Below are 22257 nucleotides of genomic sequence, written 5' to 3' on the forward strand. Positions count from 1 at the left end.
CCGTAAGCTTGAGAGGTCCACGGCTGACGTTTCTAAACCTCATCATACTGTATACCTGTCCCGAGAGATCAGGGATGATTTCCGGGTCTGGTCTACGTTCCTGGTTTTCTTCAATAGTGAGGTGTTATGGCCAGGTGAGCATTGTTTTAATAGTTGCTTTCAACTTTTTACGGATGCTGCCGGTAGTTCTGGTTTTGTTTCTTCCTTTAGGAACAAGTGGTGTGCGGCTCCTTGGTCAGTTTCATGGATAGCGCACGGCTTTACCAAGAACTTGCTTCTCTTGGAACTATTCCCGTTAATCATAGCAGTGGAATTGCGGTCTGCTCGTTTGTCCGACCGGAACATTGTCTTTCGCTGTGATAACTTGGGAGTTGTGCATGCTGTTAATTAATAACCAGCGCTCCTCCTCTCCCCAAGCTTAGCACTTGCTTCGGCATTTGGTGCTCAAGTGCCTAAGGCACAATATTCATTTCACAACGGACTCTCTTTCCTGTTTTGAGTTTGCGAGGTTTCGAGAGCTTGATCCGGAGGCGGAGGCTTTTGGTTTGCCGTACCCACCTTTCCTCTGGTGGAGCATCGAGTCTGTTTCTGGGTAAATCATTAGGGGCGTGTTGTGTAGTTTGCAGGGTTTTTTCTCTGTTGACCACAGATACGGGGCTGATATGGCGTTTGCCCTTGCGGGCAGTCTCCTTCTAGGCTTGGTTCCCTGACTTTGTGGTTTCGGCCATGTGGCTTTTGCTTTGTTCGTTTTATTTTTCTTGCAGGATGCTCTGGTGTTGTGCGCCCTCGTGCGATCTCAGGGGACTCGGTCCAGCCTGGATCACCGGGGTCTAGCTGAGGGCACTGGCTGCTGACAGTACTCTGGGCCTCGCAGTTTGGGGTCGTTTTATTTCTTTAGTTTCAATGCTGCAGAGAGTGGGGCCTATTCCTTGCGGATGGGGCCAGCTGCTCTGGCTGCATCAGCGGTATTCCAGCGGCAGCTATACAGGGGCCTGGCCGCTGGAAAGGTTCGGCTTGTATGTTGATTATGTTTGTTCCACCTGTTGCACTAACCCAAAAACTTAGTTTACCTGTCAGTTTTTGAATGGCTAGCATTCAGGAATTGAGGGTGTGAAGTGAATTTTTTAATTTTCCTCCAAGGGAGGCCGAATTACAATTGGCACTCTTACGGTCCACGGGATGTTTTTTGTGTTTTCACCTTCACTTGGGTTCCTTTCTGTTGTTGTTGTTGTTGTATTTGTCTAAGTTTGAATTGTTGCTGATGTTAGGGTTTCTCTTTTTCAGCTGCATTGGATACTTCAGAACAGATTTGGCTAGTTGGCCATTCATAAATTTTTTGGGTGGAGAGGCATCCTATGGCAGGACAAACGGCTGACTTTTTTGGTGACAGGGTAGTCCAATGGTTAGGTGTAAGAAGTTTGCATTGGGTAGGTCTGCTTCGGCTAGGGTAACTGAACCAAGAAGCTGTTAGATATTGCCAACCAAAAACCAGAAACATGAAAAAGAAAACTAAAGGCCCATACACACTGGACAATTTTGAGCTGAAAGTAGCTCACTTTTGGTGTGTTGAGCTGCTTTCAGCTCAAAGCAGCCCAGTGTGTATGCTCAAACGTTAAACGTTGAGCGCTGATGTGCGCTCCCACTTCATTGCTAGCAGCCGCTGTTCATCTACTGGTATTACCAGTAGATGAACAGCGGGGTGAGCGGCTTTCCATAGCGGCCTGCTATGGAAAGCCGCTCATCCCCGCTGACATCGCTGGACAGGGGGGAAAAAGCGCTCAGTGTGTACGCACTGAGCGCTTTTCAGCCCAGCGATGTCAGCGATCATCGCTGTACATACACGCTGGGCAAAAACGCCCAGTGTGTATGGACCTTAACAGCGCTGCAATTAGTATCTATTACTAAAAATAATTACCAGATAATGCTGCAATTTAGATATAAAGTAACATGACAATGTTTATTAATTAATATTAGTGCTGCAATAAGACAATCAACTATTGGTAAGAGCACATATGCATGAGTAATGAGTATATAATAATATTGCAATATAGCACTGTGATTGCAAGAAATAAAACACACTAATTAAAATGTCTCTCCATGAAGATGCAAAAAATCATGTTCATTGAACCCTCCTGTACAATGTACTAAGGGAATAATTCAGCATGGGTTGTAGTTGTGCGAATAAATGCGCAGGGCAAATCCGCCCGCATGCTGGGTCCTCCCCCAGCCCCCTCCCGCTAACATGCAAGTGCTTTGCTAAGCAGTGAAGCGCTCGCATGATAAGGGTATTTCTCTGCCTGCGCAGCCTAGCTGTGAAGGCAGACAGATACCCGCCATCTTTTTCGGTTGCAGAGGCTGATGTCACTGCGTTGTCCAGTCTGCACCCCCCAAATGATATGTTGTCACCCACAAAACGCAGCATCGATGCCCCATTGATGCCCCTACCAATCTAAGACCTAACGCATGCATGCACCGCCAATACTTTAATACCTCACGCATGCGGGCACCACCATGCTAGCACCGCTATGCGCGCATGCGCAGAAGTGTGTAAATCAGCAAATAGCTATTTCCAAACTTCTGCGGGGCTTACTGAATTAGTCCCTAATGGCCTTATTCAGGTTTGTTAGCAAACCAAAAAAAAAGCACAATAATGGGCAAAACCATGTGCACTGCAGGTGGGGCAGATACAACATGTGCAGAGAGAGTTAGGTTTGGGTGGGGTGTGTTCAAACTGAAATCTAAATTGCAGTGTGAAAATAAAGCAGCCAGTATTAACTCTGCACAGAAACAATATAACCCACCCAAATCTAACTCTCTCTGCACATGTTACATCTGCCCTACCTGCAGTGCAATTACGGTTTTGCCCGTTAATGTGCTTTTTTGATTAGCTAACAAACTTGAATAACCCTGATGCCGGATGTCAGAGCTGCCCTCTGCCCTAGCAGCCTCACCACCCTTCCTCCACCAGCAGCTCTCCCATGGGAAAGTAGCAGTGGTCAGCCTCTCGTTCCCGAAGTGTCCTTGGCCGTTCCTCCCATTGGACATTACTGACCAGGCAGTGCCGTGGTGCTGTGTAGATGCTCAGTGAGCTGAATATAAAAGCATTATACCACTTTTTGAAGAAAAGAGATGCCATATGGAACAGTGCTGGATTACTGGCAGGGCAGAAGAGGAAGTCATCCTAAGGCCTCCATGCATAAGCATTGCAACTTGGGTGGCACCAGTTTTCTACTTTTTGGGGGAACAACAGTTACCCTAATAATTTGGATGCTTCCCTCACCCAGATTCCTCTACCAGTCAGGGTCATGGACAGACGTTTACTAATTATGCCACTGCTATCACAGTTAGGGGTAATTCAGATCTGATCATAGATATGCTAAATTTAGCACATCTACGATCATTTACTCTAACATGTGGGGGGACACCCAGCACAGGGCTAGTCCGTCCCGCATGTCAGGCCCTACCACCCCTACCCTCGCACGGGTGCAAAGGCATCGCACAGCGGCAATGCTTTTGCACCTGGCGATAGCTCCCTGTCAGTGTGGCATCACGCAGCTGCTGCGGCCTGTCCCACCAACGGCCCGGACACGCCTATTCAGGTCTATTCATGAAGCAGTGGAGAAGTGAGCCAATGGAGAAGTTACCCATGGCAACTAATCAGTTTTGAGATAACATCTATCAAGTGCATGCTATTAAATTATAGGTAGCAGCTGATTGCTTACCATGGCAACTTCTCTACTGGCTCACTTCATTGTTTTCACTGCTTCAAGAATAGACCCCTTTGTATAGGGAAAGGAGATGGGAAAGGGCAGGTCAGCATGTCTATAATCCCTTTACCTTAGAGCCATTGTGATACAGAAGTGTGCAGGAAGGAGGAAGAGCCCAAGGACCAAAAGTGCACATGGCCAATTGTACACAGGAAAGGTCAAACTTGAGGTTTTTTTTAAATATAAACTTATGTTGTCCATTCATGACATGTTAAATTATTATACAGTATATTTTACATCAACTATTCCCATAATAACCTGTACAGTATCAGGGGTATGCTTACCAGGATGTTCTGTGTATATTGAGCGGTCTGATCTGTGCATGGTGATCAGTTTGTATCAGTTGTGTTTGATATCAGTGGAAACAAACACAATGCTACAATGATACAATATACTTTTTAATAATACCATCAGTATATAATTTGCAGATTTTATTGGTGGAGGCCCCCACAAATGAGTTGCTTTGATGCCCTACAAACCTAAATTCAGCCATGCATGTAAAGTCTACAAGACATACCCTTTGTGCTACAACAAAACTGTTATTGCATAAAAATAGATCTGGTTATGGTAGTTGGGCTATAAAATCCCCCTCATGCCTTTACTAAAGTGATGAAAGCAGTCACGCCACAGCTTTGACCAAAAAGGAGTCCAATGTATAATAAATCTAGACAATTTACTTGTAACAAATACAGATCTTCCAACCTTAATAAACCACAGAACATGTTCATATACACTAGGATTAATTATTTGCCAGAAGTAACCTACCAGTATATTTTTGGATTGTGGGAGAAAAACCAGGCAAACCCAGAAGAACATACTAACTTCACACAGTATCTGAATCAGAGTTTCACCAATGCATTCATTTATTTTATTTTATGTAAACTCCTGACAGATTAATAAGATCATCACAGAGTGAACAATATGTAAAATATCTAGAACATCTGTAGCGCCTTTGAAGATGGAAATTTTTAAGTGTTTTTCTCCATCTGCTCGCCAATGTGAAGAGTATTTTCCCACATATACCGTGTCATGTGCTACTGCATGCTTCTTTGTGACAAGGTGCTACAGCTTGTAATGCAGCAGCTTACCTAGAACTAAATTCTAGACACTGGTATCAGACCTGCAGCTATTAAACCTCTCCGGGCTCCACCAGCACCTTCTCCGTCCTTGTACGCCATCAACGAGCAACACACAGTGGTAGGAAATATTATAGACCATCATAGACTATCCCACAGCAGCTTTGGCTACTGTTAAACAAATAGCACGTGGCAATTTTGCCTATTTGTGTCACTTTGGGGGTCTATGTACTAAGCTTTTGAGAGAGATAAAGTGTACAGGGCGGGATGTAATGAAGTCCGATTTTGGCTGAACTCTGACTTTTTTAAAGGGACAATAATTTGCAGGGCATAACTAAGCCTTGTAAATGATTGCCCCTTTAAAAAAAATCTGAATTCGGCCATGTTCTAGCTGCCATGTTACAGGCTGTGTTTGAAAAATAACAGGAGCTGGTTGGGACTATATCTCACTCCACTACTCACTCCACTTTATCTCTCTCCAAGGCTTAGTAAATAGCTAATTTGCTGAAACTTTGGGGGTAATTCCAAGTTGATCGCAGCAGGAATTTTTTTAGCAGTTGGGCAAAACCATGTGCACTGCAGGGGAGGCAGATATAACATGTGCAGAGAGAGTTAGATTTGGGTGGGGTGTGTTCAATCTGCAATCTAATTTGCAGTGTAAAAATAAAGCAGCCAGTATTTACCCTGCACAGAAGCAAAATAACCCACCCAAATCTAACTCTCTCTGCACATGTTATATCTGCCTCCCCTGCAGTGCACATGGTTTTGCCCAACTGCTAAAAAAATTCCTGCTGCGATCAATTTGGAATTACCCCCTTTATCTCTTATCACTTTTCTCTGCCCAAGGTTTAGTAAATAGACCCCTATGTTCTTTATGTGAAAATGCTATATTGAAGGTTCTATTTATCCGCAATTGTAATTACCACATTCTCTATACATATTACTAGATTGAATTAGTCTCTCACAAACTATACATACCAGGGGTCTATTCAATTCAAGTAGGAAATTCCCAAACCTGTCAAAAAAACAGCAGTTTTCGACATTTTAAGGTCGAATACAGATTCGATCTATTCAATTAAACTGCCGTTTATCCAACAAGTCAGAAATTCCGACTTATCGGAAAACATGTGGATTGGCGGATTAGCTGCAGATCCACGTGTTTTGTCGGATTAGCGGCCAAATCCAACAGGATTTAGTCCCGTTTCCGACAATGTCAATTGGACTTTAAAAAAAGTCGGATTTGCATTGTCGGAAATGGCCAAAAACCTGTCGGATTTGGCCACAAATTGAATGCTGAAATGTCGGATCCTTTATGTTGGAAAGGATCAGACATCAATTGAATAGACCCCATAGAGTACAATGAGAAGATTACTTCCCATGCCTGTGTTTATTGCATTGACAGGGAAAATACAGTATTATTTATACAATACGTTAGCATTGCTATATTGGTTATGTTACTTCTGCTTTATCTGGCCCACACAAATGTGTTATCAGGCTAATTGTTGCAGTGCCAACCCATTATTTAGTGAATGCTGTGAGATATCAACATGACCCTGGAACTATACAGTGCAGTTTCCTCTGCCAGCTGGACTCCAGCATCGGGACACAAGCCAAGCAAGTCACCTTCCACATAAACATGTGTCTCCACTGTACCACATAGAGGAAATACTAATGAAGACCACTCACTCTCCTAGTAATTCACCCACCACCCCCTGTAATTCCACTCTAAGTCCTGAAAAACACAAGATCTCCTTTATATTGTAACTTGGCTTCATCCACACATGGCTCATAGATCAATGCCTTGAAAATGATGTATCTTTTTTTTATAGGTTCAGTATTTAACATGCTAAACATTAATCTAATATTGCACAGAATAATGTACCATAACAAACATTGAAATACCTCTGTTATTTATTACTAAGAATCCTTAACGCTTCATTTATAGAAGAGCCCAGAGCGCATAGCTTTGCTCTGCATTACATTTCCAGTGGTTGCGATATTGTGAATGGTTAAACACAAGCAGAAACTGTAAAGTTGCAATATTAGGAAAAAATGTTTCTTTTACAGATTGATTTTTGGCATTAAATGAATAGTTAAGCACATTGTTTTATGTTGCCTGTTCTTGCTTTCGAAGGCACCGGGATTCAATTATTCCCTCATTTGAACATTGATGCTTTCTTTATGGTGTCGATAGAAGTCCTCTCGTTCTTACATCTCGGAAATTAATTTCAAAACCCCTTATGACCGTAAGACATTTTGAGACGTCCCATCTGTTAGACTCCTGGAGAGCATGGTTAGCGTTGGGAGGAGGAGTGGGGATGGCCGCTTTGTTGGTTAACATTTGTTCTCCAGGACAAGAGGTTCCGGGATGTCCCCATGTGATCTCGTTCAAGTGTCCTCTTTACATTCCATCTTATTGGTTGGCATGTCCTTTTAATTCGTACATTTTATAGCTTTGCGTGAACCATTTATATAGCTCTTTATGCTCTTGACAATTCTGTTTGTTTTTTTATCTGGGAAATGAAATCCCTACTTGTTCTGGTTGTAAAGAGCCCATGTGTGTAAACCAACAAATAGAAGGGCCAATAACTGTCAAATGTCTCCAACAGGAAATAAATGTCTGTCTTATTTACATTGTTGCTTTTTTTAAAAGCAGTATTGAGTACTCCATTTTACATCTTTGTGTTCTAACTCTGTAATATGCTCACACAATTTCAGTTATTCTCAATAAAACCCATATCCTTATTTGTTTCTTTTTCCGGCTTAAAATAGATAAATCAGGAGAAAGGTGTCAATCAGACAGGCAATGCGGCCCTCACCAGTACACAAGAAATACCAGGGACAAACAATAGCATGAGCTGTCCTCAAGCTCTTAAACCAATCCAGCTCAAGGCTAGATAAACAATTTCAGTCATCACTAGACAGGAAGTGGGAGCAGGCGGTGGTGCAGTATTATGCAAAGCTTCATATCACAGTAGATAAAAATCTTTGGACTGTCACAGGCCTCATGAGATAAAACCAGACTGTCTGGTGCACATATGGAATAGAAAACATTTCCTTGTAAAGAACTATATCTAATAGGCTACTGCAAATCAGTGCTCACAGAAAATACATAGAACAGATTAAAAAGTAATCTGAATTTACCAAGTAAATACAAAAAGCTTGTATTGTACTTTGCCTGCCCATGGTTACATAAACATCATTGTTCCATCATGGAAATGTGCAACACTATTATATTGTCTGTTTTACATATAGCCATCATTTTCAGCAGTAGTATTTTCATATTATTTTTATCAAGCTTTTCACATGATTTTTACGCTAATGAATGTCGCTGAATGTTTTCACACATACTCTACTGTAGCAAAAGAAACTGCAGTCTATACAAAGAAATGGGTAAGAAAACATGTATGATATCAGCTTTCTAGGCACACAATGTAACACCAAGTTAATATCATGTACAAAAAAGTAATACAAAGTTAATATCATGTACGAAAAAGTAATACAAAGTTAATATCATGTACAAAAAAGTAATACAAAGTTAATATCATGTACGTCAGAAATCTGTAGCATGTTTTGATTTAAGGGTATAAGGATACTATGTGATAAATACTCAAAATTCCACTTGACTATGTTTAAATGTTCCCCTCGCATCATTGCGTGGTTGCACTGGCAGGTGAGTCTTGACAACACAATTGGACACAAATAATGTAATCAAGCCTCCATACATCCACTTCACTGGGGAATTGACCAGTATCCAGGACACTGGTCTACTCTCCTGGAGTTCAAAAGAACCCCCCAAAGTTTGCCAGTCTCCTGAACATTATAGTAGATAGGCATAAGGGTCTCATAGCAACAATGGAGCAGGCACGGCTGGTGCTGCCCAGGGGGTGAGTGTACTATAACTGTAATGCATTACCATATGAAGGCCCTAGTTCATTTTATGCCCCATAGTAGTGCCCTAGTTCATTTTATGCCTCATAGTATTCTTGCAGACATCTTGTCCTATGGGGGGGGGGATTTATCAAAATCCACTGTATTTTACAGCAGTGGGGACTATGCATCTTCAAGGGCCCACACCCATTGTTCAAAGCCTCAATTTGGGTCATGGCTAGATGAGGTGATTCAATTAATTTAGTCCAGAACTTGGTTGGTGGTGGAAGACTGGCCAACAATGTCGGGAGGCTGGATCAGACCCCCTCAATTCGGGACTCTCCCAGTCATGCTAGGAGAGCTGTTATGCATGCAGTCAGAATGTCTGCATTTACTATGTGGACAGTCATAAGGTCAACACTGGAATGTTGGATTTTATGTTGTTGATATATAGAAATATTAGTGTTAGCATTAGGCATCAATGTTTCAACTTTTTGGCAGTGACACCAACATGCCCAAGACTCCACCATCCCTCAACCCACTGTTAGCCACCACCCAAGTTAGTCTCCAGAAATCCCTGTAGAAATTACATGGATCTCCATGCAATTTTCAATCTGCATTCCCCGGAGAAGGGACAAGGCCACAGTCTCCGTCAGAGGTCAGAGATTTCCTAGCCTCTTAGTAGCTCCTGCAGTGGGTGGGTTGCGTGACCCCATGGGTCCAGTTCGGATCAGTCATACATGCAGAAGACGTGGCACCTCCTGCTGCATTACCAATTTTTTTTTGTTGTTTTACTATTCTATTATGACATTTTTCCATACCACAAAAAACAAACACATTCAATTCTAATACCATGGGCACACAATTCTATTCACGTAATATGGCATAAAAAATAAGAATTTACTCACCGGTAATTCTATTTCTCGTAGTCCGTAGTGGATGCTGGGGACTCCGTCAGGACCATGGGGAATAGCGGCTCCGCAGGAGACAGGGCACAAAATTTAAAAGTTTGACCACTAGGTGGTGTGCACTGGCTCCTCCCCCTATGACCCTCCTCCAAGCCTCAGTTAGGATACTGTGCCCGGACGAGCGTACACAATAAGGAAGGATATTGAATCCCGGGTAAGACTCATACCAGCCACACCAATCACACTGTACAACTTGTGATCTGAACCCAGTTAACAGTATGATAACCGAAAAGAGCCTCTTAAACGAAGGCTCCCAACAATAATAACCCGATTTTTGTAACAATAACTATGTACAAGTATTGCAGACAATCCGCACTTGGGATGGGCGCCCAGCATCCACTACGGACTACGAGAAATAGAATTACCGGTGAGTAAATTCTTATTTTCTCTGACGTCCTAAGTGGATGCTGGGGACTCCGTCAGGACCATGGGGATTATACCAAAGCTCCCAAACGGGCGGGAGAGTGCGGATGACTCTGCAGCACCGAATGAGAGAACTCCAGGTCCTCCTTAGCCAGGGTATCAAATTTGTAGAATTTTACAAATGTGTTCTCCCCTGACCACGTAGCTGCTCGGCAGAGTTGTAATGCCGAGACCCCTCGGGCAGCCGCCCAAGATGAGCCCACCTTCCTTGTGGAGTGGGCATTGACAGATTTAGGCTGTGGCAGGCCTGCCACAGAATGTGCAAGTTGAATTGTGCTACAAATCCAACGAGCAATCGTCTGCTTAGACGCAGGAGCACCCAGCTTGTTGGGTGCATACAGTATAAACAGCGAGTCAGACTTCCTGACTCCAGCCGTCCTTGAAATATATATTTTTAATGCTCTGACAACGTCCAGCAACTTGGAGTCCTCCAAATCGCTAGTAGCCGCAGGCACCACAATAGGCTGGTTCAGGTGAAACGCTGATACCACCTTAGGGAGAAACTGAGGACGCGTCCGCAGTTCTGCCCTGTCCGAATGGAAAATCAGATATGGGCTTTTGTACGATAAAGCCGCCAATTCTGACACTCTCCTGGCCGAAGCCAGGGCCAGTAGCATGGTTACTTTCCATGTAAGATATTTCAAATCCACCGATTTAAGTGGCTCAAACCAATGGGATTTGAGAAAATTCAAAACTACATTGAGATCCCACGGTGCCACTGGAGGCACAATCGGGGGCTGTATATGTAGTACTCCTTTTACAAAAGTCTGGACTTCAGGAACTGAAGCCAATTCTTTCTGGAAGAAAATCGACAGGGCCGAAATTTTAACCTTAATGGACCCCAATTTGAGGCCCATAGACAATCCTGTTTGCAGGAAATGTAGGAATCGACCCAGTTGAAATTCCTCCGTCGGGGCCCTCCTGGCCTCACACCACGCAACATATTTTCTCCAAATGCGGTGATAATGTTGTGCAGTCACCTCCTTCCTGGCTTTGACCAGGGTAGGGATGACCTCTTCCGGAATGCCTTTTTCCCTTAGGATCCGGCGTTCAACCGCCATGCCGTCAAACGCAGCCGCGGTAAGTCTTGGAATAGACACGGTCCCTGCTGAAGCAGGTCCCTTCTTAGAGGTAGAGGCCACGGATCTTCCGTGAGCATCTCCTGAAGTTCCGGGTACCAAGTCCTTCTTGGCCAGTCCGGAGCCACGAGTATCGTTCTTACTCCCCTTTGCCGTATAATTCTCAGTACCTTGGGTATGAGAGGCAGAGGAGGGAACACATACACTGACTGGTACACCCATGGTGTTACCAGAGCGTCCACAGCTATTGCCTGAGGGTCTCTTGACCTGGCGCAATACCTGTCCAGTTTTTTGTTGAGGCGGGACGCCATCATGTCCACCATTGGTCTTTCCCAATGGACCACAATCATGTGGAAGACTTCTGGATGAAGTCCCCACTCTCCCGGGGGAAGATCGTGTCTGCTGAGGAAGTCTGCTTCCCAGTTGTCCACTCCCGGGATGAACACTGCTGACAGTGCTATCACATGATTTTCTGCCCAGCGAAGAATCCTTGCAGCTTCTGCCATTGCCCTCCTGCTTCTTGTGCCGCCCTGTCTGTTTACGTGGGCGACTGCCGTGATGTTGTCCGACTGGATCAACACCGGCTGACCCTGAAGCAGAGGTTTTGCCAGGCTTAGAGCATTGTAAATTGCTCTTAGTTCCAGTATATTTATGTGAAGAGACGTTTCCAGGCTTGACCACAAGCCCTGGAAGTTTCTTCCCTGTGTGACCGCTCCCCAGCCTCTCAGGCTGGCATCCGTGGTCACTAGGACCCAGTTCTGTATGATGAATCTGCGGCCCTCTAACAGATGAGCACTCTGCAACCACCATAGCAGAGACACCCTTGTCCTTGTCGACAAATTTATCCGCTGATGCATCTGCAGATGCGATCCGGACCATTTGTCCAGTAGATCCCACTGAAAAATTCGTGCATGGAATCTGCCGAATGGAATCGCTTCGTAAGAAGCCACCATTTTTCCCAGGACTCTTGTGCATTGATGCACAGACACTTTCCCTGGTTTTAGGAGGTTCCTGACGAGTTCGGATAACTCCCTGGCTTTCTCCTCCGGAAGAAATACCTTTTTCTGAACAGTGTCCAGAATCATCCCTAGGAACAGCAGACGTGTCGTCGGGATCAGTTGGGATTTTGGAAAATTCAGAATCCACCCGTGCTGTTGGAGCAGTACTTGGGTTAGTGCTACTCCGACCTCCAGCTGTTCTCTGGACCTTGCCCTTATCAGGAGATCGTCCAAGTAAGGGATAATTAATACGCCTTTTCTTCGAAGAAGGATCATCATTTCGGCAATTACCTTGGTAAAGACCCGGGGTGCCGTGGACAATCCAAACGGCAGCGTCTGAAACTGATAATGACAGTTTTGTACCACGAATCTGAGGTACCCTTGGTGTGAAGGGCAAATTGGGACATGAAGGTAAGCATCCTTGATGTCCAAGGACACCATAAAATCCCCTTCTTCCAGATTCGCTATCACTGCTCTGAGTGACTCCATCTTGAACTTGAATTTTTGTATGTACAGGTTCAGAGATTTCAGATTTAGAATAGGTCTTACCGAGCCGTCCGGCTTCGGTACCACAAATAGCGTGGAGTAATACCCCTTTCCCTGTTGTAAAAGGGGTACCTTGACTATCACCTGCTGAGAATACAGCTTGTGAATGGCTTCCAATACCGTCGCCCTGTCGGAGGGAGACGTTGGCAAAGCAGACTTTAGGAACCGGCGAGGGGGAGACTTCTCGAATTCCAACCTGTAACCCTGAGATACTACCTGCAGGATCCAGGGGTCCACCTTCGAGTGAGCCCACTGTGCGCTGAAATTCTTGAGGCGACCCCCCACCGCCCCTGAGTCCGCTTGTAAGGTCCCAGCGTCATGCTGAGGCCTTTGCAGAAGCCGGGGAGGGCTTCTGGTCCTGGGAAGGAGCTGCTTGCTGCAGTCTCTTACCCTTTCCTTTGCCTCGGGGCAAATATGAATGTCCTTTTGCCTGCTTGTTCTTATAGGAACGAAAGGACTGCGGCTGAAAAGACTGTGTCTTTTTCTGCTGGGAGGTGACCTGAAGTAAAAAGGTGGATTTCCCGGCTGTTGCCGTGGCCACCAAATCCGATAGACCGACCCCAAATAATTCCTCCCCCTTATACGGCAATACTTCCATATGCCGTTTGGAATCCGCATCACCTGACCACTGTCGCGTCCATAAACTTCTTCTGGCAGATATGGACATCGCACTTACTCTTGATGCCAGAGTGCAAATATCTCTCTGTGCATCTCGCATATAAAGAAATGCATCCTTTAAATGCTCTATAGTCAATAAAATACTGTCCCTATCCAGGGTATCAATATTTTCAGTCAGTGACTCCGACCAAGCCACCCCAGCACTGCACATCCAGGCTGAGGCGATTGCTGGTCGCAGTATAACACCCGTATGTGTGTATATACTTTTTAGTGTATTCTCCAGCCTCCTATCAGCTGGATCCTTGAGGGCGGCCGTCTCTGGAGACGGTAACGCCACTTGTTTTGATAAGCGTGTGAGCGCCTTATCTACCCTAGGGGGTGTTTCCCAGCGCGCCCTAACTTCTGGCGGGAAAGGGTATAATGCCAATAACTTCTTTGAAATTAGCAGTTTTCTATCGGGGGTAACCCACGCTTCATCACACACTTCATTCAACTCCTCTGATTCAGGAAAAACTACAGGTAGTTTTTTCACACCCCACATAATACCCCTTTTTGTGGTACTTGCAGTATCAGAGATATGCAAAGCCTCCTTCATTGCCGTGATCATATAACGTGTGGCCCTACTGGAAAATACGTTTGTTTCTTCACCGTCGACACTGGATTCGGTGTCCGTGTCTGTGTCTGTGTCGACCGACTGAGGTAAAGGGCGTTTTACAGCCCCTGACAGTGTTTGAGACGCCTGGACAGGTACTAACTGGTTTGCCGGCCGTCTCATGTCGTCAACCGACTTTTGCAGCGTGCTGACACTATCACGTAATTCCATAAACAAAGCCATCCATTCCGGTGTCGACTCCCTAGGGGGTGACATCACCATTACAGGCAATTGCTCCGCCTCCACGCCAACATCGTCCTCATACATGTCGACACACGCGTACCGACACACAGCAGACACACAGGGAATGCTCTGATAGAAGACAGGACCCCACTAGCCCTTTGGGGAGACAGAGGGAGAGTTTGCCAGCACACACCCAAGCGCTATAAATATATAGGGACAACCTTAAATAAGTGTGTTCCCCTTATAGCAGCTTAAATATTATTAATATCGCCAAATAAGTGCCCCCCCTCTCTGTTTTTACCCTGTTTCTGTAGTGCAGTGCAGGGGAGAGCCTGGGAGCCTTCCTAGCAGCGGAGCTGTGTAGGAAAATGGCGCTGTGTGCTGAGGAGAAAAGGCCCCGCCCCCTTTTCGGCGGGCTTCTTCTCCCGGTTTTTCTGAAAACCTGGCAGGGGTTAAATACATCCATATAGCCCCAGGGGCTATATGTGATGTATTTTAGCCAGAATAGGTACTTTTCATTGCTGCCCAGGGCGCCCCCCCCAGCGCCCTGCACCCTCAGTGACCGTTGGTGTGAAGTGTGCCGAGAGCAATGGCGCACAGCTGCAGTGCTGTGCGCTACCTCATGAAGACTGAGAAGTCTTCAGCCGCCGGTTTCTGGACCTCTTCACTTTTCGGCATCTGCAAGGGGGTCGGCGGCGCGGCTCCGGTGACCCATCCAGGCTGTACCTGTGATCGTCCCTCTGGAGCTAGTGTCCAGTAGCCTAAGAAGCCAATCCATCCTGCACGCAGGTGAGTTCACTTCTTCTCCCCTAAGTCCCTCGTTGCAGTGAGCCTGTTGCCAGCAGGACTCACTGAAAATAAAAAACCTAACAAAACTTTTTCTAAGCAGCTCTTTAGGAGAGCCACCTAGATTGCACCCTGCTCGGACGGGCACAAAAACCTAACTGAGGCTTGGAGGAGGGTCATAGGGGGAGGAGCCAGTGCACACCACCTAGTGGTCAAACTTTTAAATTTTGTGCCCTGTCTCCTGCGGAGCCGCTATTCCCCATGGTCCTGACGGAGTCCCCAGCATCCACTTAGGACGTCAGAGAAAAAGAAGAAAGAAAAAAGAAGAGAAGAAAAATGAATTCCCCATGCATCCTGTAATGTAAATAAAACCCTCAAAATGTATCTCAATTACAGTTAGATACCCCAAAACAATATGTGTTGCACATACAGGTTGAGTATCCCATATCCAAATATTCCGAAATACGGAATATTCCGAAATACGGACTTATTTGAGTGAGAGTGAGATAGTGAAACCTTTGATTTTTGATGGCTCAATGTACACAAACTTTGTTTAATACACAAAGTTATTAATAATATTGTACTAAATGACCTTCAGGCTGTGTGTGTAAGGTGTATATGAAACATAAATGAATTGTGTGAATGTACACACACTTTGTTTAATGCACAAAGTTATAAAAAATATTGGCTAAAATTGCCTTCAGGCTGTGTGTATAAGGTGTATATGAGACATAAATGCATTCTGTGCTTAGACTTGGGTCCCATCACCATGATACCTCATTATGGTATGCAATTACTCCAAAATACGGAATAATCCGATATCCAAAATACCTCTGGTCCCAAGCATTTTGGATAAGGGATACTCAACCTGTAGTTGATGTTTATATTTCAGGATAAATTATAGAGCATTTAGAATCAAGCCACTTGTTCCAGACTTTTTTTAAACTAGCATTACCATGTTAGAGCTATCGATGTTGCTTCACTGTAAACAGCAGCGATAGCTACTCTGCCCACATCTGAATCAGGCCCAGTGTTTAAGTAAGCAGGTAGCAGAAGCCTGTCAGGATGGTCCCACCAAGGCTGCTGTCAGTGAGGAGGAAACAATGCAGAGAAAGTGGAGCCAGTGGCTTACTGCTGCAGCGCACAGCTCTTCGGAGGAGAAACCCTTATGCTGACCTCCCTCCCTTCCTGCTCCCCCTGCTCCCCAGGATCACATATACAAATTGGACATACCCTGCTTAAGCTTCCCTTCCTCCATCTTTCAGGGGGACATATCTGATCTGTCCCTTACCCTCTCATCCCCTTAGCTGCTCCTTTGGTTACACTCAGGGCCGCCATCAAGGGGGTACTGCGGGTACAGCATTCCCGGGCCCCGGACACTATGACAGAGAAAGGGGGCCTCGGCCCGCTCCAATAGCCTGCTATTTACGCAACTTACACAAAGTAAAAAGGAGCCCCTCTGCCTGCTCGCCAGTCTCCTCGCCCGAGCAGCAAAGTAGTGGATGTGCACAATAAAGTTTATAATGCGGCACTGGAAGATAGGAGGAGCAGCGTGCTACCTGTGGACCATCTGTCAGCGTCAGCATTTGGAATTGGAGCCGAACGTGAGCCGCTCGCATCTCACAGACCCGCAGCCTGATTGGCTGCCGGTCCACGTGAGCTGAGAGTAGCTCACGGTCGGCGCCAGGGGATCTGCTTCCTAGCTGCAGAGGCCAGCCCCTTTGTCTCCTTCTCTCTGCTGCCCGCAGAGACTGCGGGTTTAGTGCTGCTCTATCACCTCTTTCCTGACCTCTCCCAGGCAAAAGCCAGGCATTCTGGGATGAGTAGAGGGAGAGGAGCCCTGCACCTCCGCATCCAGCATGTCCCGCCACACTGAATTGGAGCAGCATTACTTGCATCCAGCAGAGGAACTCACTGCTGTAGTGATACATACAACAGGCAGCAATGCTCACTTACACATCCCATGATGTGTACAGCAGTAGCAGGGTGAGTCCCCGCTGCCATGTATGAGGTAAAAGATTACAGGTTTTTTTTATTATTTCTGTAGTATTGGGGGCAAATAGTAACACCCCTATTGCAGGTAACATTGTGTGATGTACCTCTGCAATGAGCCTTGTCCTAGGTAAACATTCTGGTATTAATGTAGTGGTACCACACAAGCCCTGGCATGCTGGAGCTTGTTGTGCATCAGCTTTAAAGACAAAAAATTGCGCTGAATGGTTGCATGTGGTCTGAGGTATAATGGGGATCAGTGTCGATGGTGGAGTTACATGATGGTTGAGTCTGAATCAAAGTGGGCTAATGGACCTTGTCCCTTCCCCTTCCGTAGCCTAACTCTAACCTCCCCAGAGAGCTGGATCCTACTCCCGCAGCCTAACCTCCCCTGGAGTGCTGGATCGTAGTGCTGCAGCCTAACCATCCCCCCGTGCACTGAATCCACCCCCACATGAGAAGGAGGCGGGTCACATGGAGATCCTTTAGCCTACTTTCTATCTAGCATCTTCCATTACATGATTGATGCAGTGATCCTCAACAGAGGTGGTACATTATAACACCTACTTTGGCGCTAGAGTGTGGAAATAATTTATCTTTGCTTATAATGGACAGTACTAGTGGCAGCTGTAGTGTAGGGTATAGAGAGGTCAGTAGCGTAGGGTGTAGAGGGGTCAGTAATGTAGTGTATTGTATAGAGTGGTCAGTGATGTAGTGTAGGGTAAAGAGGGTTCAGTAGTGTAGAATATAGAGAGGTCAGTAGTGTAGTATATAGAGTGGTGAGTAATGTAGTGTAGGGTATAGAGGGGTCAGTAGTGTAGGGTATAGAGGGGTCAGTAGTGTAGCGTATAGAGGGGTCAGTAGTGTAGGATATAGAGTGGTGAGTAATGTAGTGTAGGGTATAAAGGGATCAGCAGTGTAGGGGTCATTGATGTAGTGTAGCGTATAGAGGGGTCAGTAGTGTAGGGTATAGAGAGGTGTGGTGCCTTGAGGACCGTGTTAGAGAACCTCTGGTGTAGAGGGGTCAGTAGTGCAGAGTATAGAAGGGTTAGTAATGTAGTGTAGGGTATACAGGGCTCAAGTATTTACTGTAGTGTATAGATGGGACCGTAATGTAGTGTTAGATGTAGAAGGGTCCATAATGCAGTGTAAAGTACTGAGAGGTAAAAATATTAATCCCAGAGATTCAATATGTGCCATGCTTTGCGTCACATATCGTTATACTTAAACAGAGATATATGTTCAAAGGAAATTTTTGGTCTGGGCTCCGCTTGGTCTAGAACTTGCACTGGTTAGTATCACAGTAGGACTTGTTTTTATTACTAAGTAGTGTGTGGTCACTGAATAAGCCGTGTAGTAGGACAGTGTTTGGTTTCAAGTACAGAACATGGGATCCCTGGATTAGCATAACTAATCTGCTTCAGAACTGGGCTAGCAATTTTACTCCTTGTTCAGAATAGGCAGAACTGGGCTAGCAATTTTACTCCTTGTTCAGAATAGGTTCCCAATAGATGTCCATGTGGACAGTTAAACTTCTAGCCCAGGGGTCCTATGTTCTGAATTTGAGAAAAGTGATTGATATCACAATGTGACTTGCTACTATTCCTAGTTATCGTGCATTCACTGAATAAGATGTAATATTGAGACAGTATTCATAATCACAGTGTGACTGCTATGTGGGCCGCCAACAGGGGGGCCCTGTCTATTTTGTCAGTCCCGGGCCCCACAATTTCTGATGGCAGCCCTGGTTACACTGAGGAGCTTGCTTGCCCTTGTATTATAGTAAGCATGATTTACACTTGGTTGCTTGCTTACCTCTGTATGATAGTAAGCCTGAGTTAAACATGGGAGCTTGCTTGCCCTGTATTACTGTCATCCTGAGTTGTGGTCACTGATGCTTTAGCTGTAAAAATAGAGATGAATGATGTCTATAGCGAGTTTGATGTCAGTACACTCTGACAATGGCCCTCATTCCGAGTTGTTCGCTCGTTCTTTTTCATCGCATCGCAGTGAAAATCCGCTTAGTACGCATGCGCAAAGTTCGCACTGCGACTGCGCCAAGTAACTTTACTATGAAGATAGTATTTTTACTCACGGCTTTTTCTTCGCTCCGGCGATCGTAATGTGATTGACAGGAAATGGGTGTTACTGGGCGGAAACACGGCGTTTCAGGGGCGTGTGGCTGAAAACGCTACCGTTTCCGGAAAAAACGCAGGAGTGGCCGGAGAAACGGTGGGAGTGCCTGGGCGAACGCTGGGTGTGTTTGTGACGTCAACCAGGAACGACAAGCACTGAAATGATCGCACAGGCAGAGTAAGTCTGGAGCTACTCTGAAACTGCTAAGTAGTTAGTAATCGCAATATTGCGAATACATCGGTCGCAATTTTAAGAAGCTAAGATTCACTCCCAGTAGGCGGCGGCTTAGCGTGTGTAACTCTGCTAAATTCGCCTTGCGACCGATCAACTCGGAATGAGGGCCTATATCTCATTCTTGACCGACCATGAACACTGCTAGTTAGTAAATAAACTAAATTAGGTTAGCAAAGATTAAAAATGAGGAACGGTCTGCTGAAGATAGCCAGTCTAATCCCAAACCTTCTTCCTGTACATAAACAGCAAGTAGATAAAATAGCTAACATCTGGCCAAGAAATTGTAAAGTAGGAAAAATTATTATAAAAGATAAAGTTGATCATTTAAATATGTTTTTTTCGTATGTATTCACAAAAGAGGAAATAGGTTGGGTAGCATATGAACATCACTAAATGTTACTTGTCTAACGCAGCGGGAGGTGCAGCATAATGTTCACTTAACTGAAAATGTAAGGCTTATTTACCATGATAAACAACTACCACCTCTGGGAACAGAAATGCTGATCTTTTTCTTTTTACATCGTGCAACTCAGTAGAAAGTGAAACATGTCCCCTCACTGTCATCACTTATAGAAGTCATGCTATAAATGCGGACTGATCAAGCAACATTTTAGGGAAGAGAAGGAAAAGTTGTATTTAATTAATGTAGTATTATAAAGTTACGGTATAATAGGTAGGACCATTTTACTTTGATGTTATGGACTGGCATCACTGGGGAACTTTCAACACTGAAATGGGATCACGGTCAGTATCGGACTGGGACATGAAGGGCCCATAGGGGGAATTCAGTGGTAGGGGCTAATGCTTAGAGGTTTGGCTAACCATTAGTGAGTGCATGGTCTGGGCCCCTTGATAAATATATATAGTAAATCCTGCTAGTGCATGCATGAAAATGTACCAGAGCAGGGTTGGACTGGCCCACAGGGGTGACCCCTGGTAGGCCCCACTCTCTGGAGGCCCCACCTCCTCCTCTAGGGATCAGGTTCAAGACTGTGCACTTAAATTATACATTATACATATGCTATGTTATACCGCACAGGACTGTGGTGTATTCTCTACAGTGTAATGCTGTTATTAATCTGATACATTATCCTGCATGCACTAGCAGTATTTACTATATATATTTATCAAGGGGCCCAGACTATGCACTCTCTAATGGATAGCCAAGCCTCTGTAGTGGCTGGTGACACCCCCTCTGAAGACTGGCCACACCCTTAAACATGGGCCACTGCCACTGAATTTCCCCGGTGGACCCTTCAAGCCCCAGTCCAACACTGTACCAGACTAATAACAGCTATGCACTGTAGAAATAAATATAGTAATTTGTAGTATAATGTAACATATGTATAATCTACAAGTACACAGTCTGAAACCTTATCCCTAGAGGAATTCCGCCTCTGAAATCCGTCTCTGTCCACCCATGATGACATTGCCTCAGTGTCTGCACCGCCCACCGGCACCCACGATCACGGCCAGTGGCAGTGTGAAGCAGCCATTAAAGAGCCGCTGTGCCCTCACAGCCAGCCGCAGCCCATAAAGCCGCAGCCCTTACAGCCGGAGCCTAGACCCCTGAAGCAGCATGCCCATGAAGGGGTGGGGGCCCAGGCAGTAGGGCCCACCGGGGTTACACCTGTAGCCCTGTGAGCCACCTGCTGCAGACGGCTCCTGTCACACATAAAGAGCCGGCACTGCACTCAGCCCAGTTTTTGGGGGCAGCCTGCATCTCCGGGGATGCTGAACACACCCAGGAGTGAAGAAATGGAGACCCCCCCAAGAGATCACACTCCTTTTCAAGTGTCCACGTAGAGGTGCGGGGGAAGCAGTGTAGAGGGTGCACCAGGTGTCACCACACCTGGTGATGCCTCTGGGGGGTGATTGGATACTATTAGCTGGTTATCCATTAGGTTGTGCATCTGTCTGTCAGTGTGGCCTCCAGTGACTGGATGCTGGTATTAAACATTAAGTGATGTGTTAGTATGTAACAAATAAAGTGCAGATGTACTAGTATCAATGGATCCTATTAATAATTGCTAGCTGGTGTTGATATGTGTTATGTATGGATGTAGTATTAGTACATATGTACTTTATTTGTTACATACTTACACACCACTTAATATGGATTACCAGCATCCAGCCAATGGAGGCCACACTGATAGACAGAATCACTACCTAGAGCTGTAACTACGTGTCTGCCAGGTGTGCCTGGCACACAGCGCAGTCACCCTGAGGGCGCAACTACCCGCATTCCAAGTCAGCGGCATGTATTGAGTCAAACTGACTCATTACAAGCCGCCTGTGTGGTTGCCGAAGGAGGAGAGGACGAGGAGCAGATCCCGGGCAGGTGAGAAGGAAGGAGGGGGAGGAGGTAGCTGCAGCGGCACTATGTAATTGGTAACGGCGCCACTGCAGCTGTCCCTCTGCTTCCACATAGGCTGGTCGCCACCGCAGTGAATGCCGGGATGCGCTTCCCTCATCCCAGCATTCACAGCGGCGGCAGCCAGTCAGTGCGGAAGGAGAGGGACAGCTGCATGCGGTGCCGCTACCAATTACACTGCGCTGCTGCTGCTCCAGAGTCCCCCTAACTCCTTCTCCCCTGCCTCCGCAGCTGCCAACACCGAGGAGCCTGACTGCCTGAGCCAGCGGAGAGATGGTAAGTATCATCTATTCTATCTATCTATCCTGCCGTAATGTGTAAAAAGGGGGACGCTGGCTGCCGTAATGTGTAAAAAGGGGACTCCGGCTGCCGTAATGTGTAAAAAGGGGGACGCTGGCTGCCGTAATGTGTAAAAAGGGGGACGCTGTCTGCCATAATGTGTAAAAAGGGGACGCTGGCTGCCATAATTTGTAAAAAGGGGACGCTGGCTGCCGTAATGTGTAAAAAGGGGGACGCTGGCTGCAGTAATGTGTAAAAAGGGGACGCTGGCTGCCG

The sequence above is a fragment of the Pseudophryne corroboree genome, chromosome 1, assembly GCF_028390025.1.
Source record: "Pseudophryne corroboree isolate aPseCor3 chromosome 1, aPseCor3.hap2, whole genome shotgun sequence".
NCBI lineage: Eukaryota > Metazoa > Chordata > Amphibia > Anura > Myobatrachidae > Pseudophryne > Pseudophryne corroboree.